This window comes from Trachinotus anak, unplaced genomic scaffold, assembly GCF_046630095.1.
Source record: "Trachinotus anak isolate AG129_WGS33_773 ecotype Australia unplaced genomic scaffold, CSIRO_AGI_Tana_v1 ptg000016l, whole genome shotgun sequence".
NCBI lineage: Eukaryota > Metazoa > Chordata > Actinopteri > Carangiformes > Carangidae > Trachinotus > Trachinotus anak.
Genome location: NW_027273867.1, coordinates 19,711,965 through 19,717,964, shown reverse-complemented (window position 1 = coordinate 19,717,964; position 6,000 = coordinate 19,711,965).

Below are 6,000 nucleotides of genomic sequence, written 5' to 3'. Positions count from 1 at the left end.
GTGACTTCGACAACATGGCTGGTAGTTTCTCACAAATATGAACACAGAACACTGCAAAAAAATTGCATTTCTACCTACCATCACAGTGTGAGCTAGTTGTCAGGATGTCTGGCAGATCAGATCGTATTCTTATCACAGTGCACCTCGTATTGCAATGTATTTACCCTGATAAGATATCAAGGCACAGATCTCAATTTAAAATACGGTATCTTTTTGTCAGTTGTTCTAAGGCTTGAAGTGTGTTTAGGAGGAGAGAAATGAACGGGGCATCAGTTTTGTTGTTGTTGTTGTTGTTATCTTTGTTTTCTATTTTTCTTAAAAACAGATACATTGATGAATTTTAATATTATAAGTCATAAAAATAGATACTATACAAATCTTTATCATTGGATTTAGTCCAAACAGCAAAGGTGGCTAATACTTTAAGGCCGTGTTTAGCCTGACAATAGCACTGAGGCAAAAAAATAAAAGCATATTGTGATTTTAAACATTGTCAGCAGATCTCAACCTGAACCTCGTGTCTGTATGTGGCTTCTATTCTGAAAAACTAGTCCCTCCTTTCAGTTCAGTGCCTTAGACGATGAGATCATCCCCATACATGTTTTTCATTGGTTTTTCAAACTTGAAATAATTGAGTGAAACAGACACATCCAGGCTCATGATAGATCTAACTGCTGCAGACTGTTCACTGTGTGATACACTGCTGCCCCATAAAGACTAAATATATTATAAAAGTGTCAGCAGCTCATGTAGTGCCTATGCTTCTCATGGCAGTACATATGTTTACTGTCATATAGACTCTGGGTCAGCACACAGTGTGTGAATGTTGCACACACATGGGCTACACTGGGTGTTGTTATCAGTGTTTCCATGTTCAGCCTGGGCGTGTAGCTACACTCTCTGTCAAAGAGGTTTATTGCAGAATATGTGAATTCTACAAGCTGCTCGTGTTTATCTCCTTGTCTGTTGGAGCATGATATAATCAGATAACTGACAGCCCAGCCAAAGCTGTGTGTGTGTGTGTGTGTGGGAAGGAAAGAGGGGAAGGAAGCACCTGAAGAGGCAAACCCAGGCTTGTTTCAGTCCTTTGCAATCCTCCAATGAAATTAGGACGGGGGTGAGAGGAAGAGTGGATAATTCAATTAAACATTTGGGTGGAGGAATGAAAAGCAACAGGGGAATTCAGACAATGAAGAGGGAATAATTAAGGTAAATGGAGAAGAGAGTGGGTGACCAGAAGGAAGCAGAATAGAAGCAAAAAGTGTAAATCAAAACCATGGGACTCTGTGATAAATATTAATGATTGTTGGGTTGTTGGTGTCATCAACTGTGAGTCTTTATTTGAACTTTTTTATTGAGAAATCATGTTTTTTCAGTCAGTTTGCTATGGTGAATAGCAAGATATGCAAAAGCCTCGTCCACCAAATCACAGTTTGGAGAGGTTGCCAGTAAGAGGAAGCAGAGCTGTAGCAAATTTAGACTATTGTGTAGTTGCAATTAGGAAAAAAAATCAGAACCCTATAGTTGCCAAATTCATTCACAAGGGGCCAAGAATTTGAAAGAGTTCGATCTCTGGCTTCAGTCCAGCGTCAGACTACCCATTTGTCATAAAAATAACAGAAAGACCTGTGTAATGTAGTAATAAGTACTCATGGGTCAGAATGTCAACACGTTGATGGACGTCGCTGCTGGTGTGATTCCATCACAAGATGTTCTCAATTTACCTGAGTAAGCATTAATCATGGATCGGACCGCACCCGTCTTTGAACTCAGCCTTCATTTCGATCTCAACTACACAGCTGTGAAGTTTCATGACTGTATCTTGCGACGCTAACACAGTGACAAATGGATCACATATAAACACCTGCCAAAGTGCTCAAAACCACCTCTGAGGTAGTTCCCGCTACAGTAGCCGTCTCCAGGATCACATTTTGCCTTGATTACACACGCACAGACTTACAAGATGAAAACAATATCAGTCACGCTGTCATGACTGGAAATGAAGGCAGACGGAAGAGGAACAGTAGGAGATAATACAGAAAATCTGCAGCATAAGGAAAAGGAACATGAAGATAATGAAGGTAAATGGAAGAAACATATAGGTGAAGCAGGGGGTGAGGGTCCAAGATGAAAGGAGCGGGAGGAAGATGAGAGAGGATGAGGAGGAGGAGGATATATGTATCTCAGCTCATGATTTCCCCTCTCCACATGGAGGTCAGTGCTATCATCATGTGTGGAGGAGTGGAGGGTTACAGATATGAGGGAAGGAGCCCTCTCCATAATGGATTAATACAGACCCATAGCACCCCACTCTTTCTCTGCTTTTCTTTCTCTCTCCTCCTATCATTTATCTCTCCCTCCATCACCCCTTCCCCCATCTCATCTCTCCATCTCCCAGACAGTCGTTCATCTTCCTCCGTGTGCTGCCGCTCCCATTTGTTCTCTCTTGACATGGCCTTTTACCTCAGATCCAATTCCCACCATTTTAATCGAGACAAAATTACATTACGGTGGGCTCCTGTTCCTGCTTGCCCTCCTGTTTGAGTGTGTCTGTTTGTATGTGTGTGTGTGTGTGTGTGTGTCCCACCGGTTTTGTGTTTGTGGTAGGGCGTGTCTACCTGCATGTAAGGCATACTGTTGTCTAAATATGTCTGGTATAAACCTAATGAAACAACACAATAAAATCGGGTAAACAACATTGACTATATTATGATGTTCACAATTCTATTATCGTATAACCAGCTTGTGTTGAAATCACATTAGTTTTTTTCTTTTTGCAGTTATTCACCATTTTCTTTCAGCTGTGGCAACAAAAATACATTTACATGTTGTGCCAATTAAAGAATTTAGTTTGCAGATTGAATTGCAGCAGCAGGATGTGCGTGGGGGTTCGTCCGTTTAGTGCGTACCGGTGATGCTCCCACAGTTAGATTCTGTTTCCTCACTTGGAGAGAGAAAGCGCCGGAGCGTTGTTCTGGTGCGGCCTGGCACACATGCTGCACACTCTTATGAGCTCCCCCAATAACAGGCATGAGGAGAGGTCCACTGGCCCACCAAGGTGGTGACCCACTGGGATTGTCCCAGGATGCCTGGTGGCCAGTCCAACCATGAAGGTTTTTTCTTGTACCAGGTTGGTGCACAAACAAGTCAGAGAGAATATGTAATGAAAATCTGTCTTGTCTTAACTTTGTGGTATCTAGTTAAATCTACCTTTCTCTCTTTCTCTCATCTTGGCCAGGTGTCACCACATATCTCCAATTTATCCATCGTTTCAAATCAAAAGCCATCAGTAGAGGCGTGTAATTACGACTTCATGACATCGCAGCGGTGGCAAAGTGTATATAAGGGAAACAGAATTGAAAAAGCGAGAGAAATGAGTACCTGTCACCATTTTGTATTTCTGAGGGATAGTTTTGGCTGCATGTGAGATGACATTCTGCACTGTTGATGTTATCTGATTGGCTTCAGTACCTGTGTGTGTGTTTGTGTGTACTATATGGCAGTGTATTTTTGTGCATGTGAGTTTTTGTGTGTTGTTTATCTCCTCTGGTCCCATATCCCCTACTATTCTTTGGCAGATAGAGCAGCAGAGGGAAGAGGAGAAAGGGAGGTAGGACTGAGAAAGAAAGGGAAAGAGATAGAGAAAGAGAGAGCTGAGTCACTGGAGCAATCACTCTTATTCCTGTAAGAGAGGAGACATCAATAGCCAAGTTTCCATCCAAATGTAGCACAAATTTAAAGTAATTTCCAGAAAATCGGCAAAAGAAAATGCGAATTAATGTGTTCCCAGAGGAAGAGGGCGCAACAGGATGGCATAATGAAAACAGCACCAGTTAAACCTCAAAGTGCAGAAAAGAAAGTAGAAAACATGCTATAAATGTGGCATCCATGCTTGTTTTATGTATTAGTTTGAGGAAGGTTACACAGCCCGATGTTTTTGTCTGCTGCTATTTTATTTTTCCTATGGACCTTTAAAGAAATGCTTGATATTTACGTCTGACTTATTCACTAAGTCTGTTTCCATTGCACGTTGTTGCATTCAGCTTTCACCAATAGCAAAAACATTTTTTTTTTTGCATTATTTTGAGTTTTTTTTGACATTTTTCAGCATTTCCACTCAGGTCTTTTATCACACTTGATATCAGTTTATCAGAGGAAGAAACTCCTCTCTCTTACTCTTTTTTTTCTTGACCACATCCTCTGTCTCTCAAATTCTGCCTCTCATGTAACCTCCCTCACTGTGTGTACTGCCATTGTCCTCATTTCTGTAAAGTTTCTGTAATATTTGTGTTGCTCCTTTGGTTCTGAAGACTTTTCTGTGTGGGATGAATGTTTTGTTTTGCCTATAACTTAAACAGTTAAGGAAAAGATGGGGAGGGGGAATAAAGGTTAGAAAAAGGCTCAGATGAGCAGGAGGCTGCAAGTCAATACCTGGATTTGATATCTTTGGGAGACACCTCACTTTGATCTGAATCGGATCTAATAATCTTTTTTGAATCATTTTTTGTAAGAGTTTAGGAAGGTACTGACAAACACGACTGTCCTGTTGATAGAGGTGAAGAATCAGAAAATGCTTATTTGGAAGGTTTTGGATGATTTATTCTGTCATTCTGGTTGGAAGACAAAATAAGAGGAGGACGTTTATGGTACACATAAATAGGTTTATTTCTCTTATCAAATATTATTTCACAGTTGTTTCACTATATGCAAATTTGCAACTACAAACAGCAGGTGTTAGACTAGTCAAAACTAAAATTTAACGGTATGTTTTGTAACATAAAAACACAAAGCTTAGGGTGAAGTGAGATATATTTGTGATTGGATTGTTACATCTTTATCACATTTTTCACATCCTCAAAGAAACAAACCGCCAGATTGACTTTTTGTGCCTACTTGCATCTGGAAGAACTCCAAAAATGATATGTGCTCATAAAAAATTAAGAGTCTGAGGAATACAGATGTAAGAGCTGACACTAGTTCTGTTCTGAACAGCAAGGGGATCTAGTTTTTCTGTGTGATACTCCCTTTTTGTTCTTTGTAGGTGTGTGCTAAGTGTAGATTTGAATATGAATATTTAAAGGGAAGGGGGAAGAGTGTCTTGTTCCTTTTTGAACATGCTGAGGATGCATTCTAGCTGAGGCCACCTTTGGAGAGGCTTTTAACACATACTTTTGCTCAAGCACAAAAAACACAGCTGTTGGGATCATTAGCAGAGAGCAAAAGCTCACAGGACAGGAAGAGTGTTGCATCATTCTTCGGAGTGTACTGACTGTTTGACAAGCGCTTGTAATTTCATGCAAATTCAAATCTATTTGCCTTATAAAGGATAGTCTTTAGCCATATGTCCTGCATGGCTCTTTGAATGGCAGAGTACCTCTGGCTATATCCACACCATGTCCATGTTGTCCACATTAACGCTGAAAATGCATATGACATGATATGATCACTGTGCATGCCTGTCGGTGTGAACAGGACACTTATATGTACTTTGCATTTGGATGCTTAGTTGCAGAAAATACTAACGAATGAGGAACAGCAATGGTGAAAATTAAGAGCAGAGATTTCTTTGCCTGGATGGATGATGAGAAGATGAAGAGGATAAAAACACACATAAAACTTGACAAATGTTTTATAAGAAATAAATTGCCGAACACATATTTCCTAGACTTCAAGTATACCCACTACCCACACAGTATTTTGTCACAAACACTGAATGTAAATGTAACTGTGTTTTTATTCAGCTCCACATGGTGCTTTTTAAGTTGAGACAGTGAAAATAGAGGTGGAAAAAAGGTACTACATTACCACTGCCTCTTTGATTCAGACGATGCAAACTAAAACCTTGTGGTTCTTTCTCTGGAAGACATAGTTTCTTCCTCCATACATGGAAATGGGGAGATAAAAGGACATGAATGAGTGTCCTGATGTTGTGGTTAGTTGAGTTGTGATAACTTGAAAGATGTAGTCTGTCTGAAGCATGGACTCTGTGCAGGATGTAAT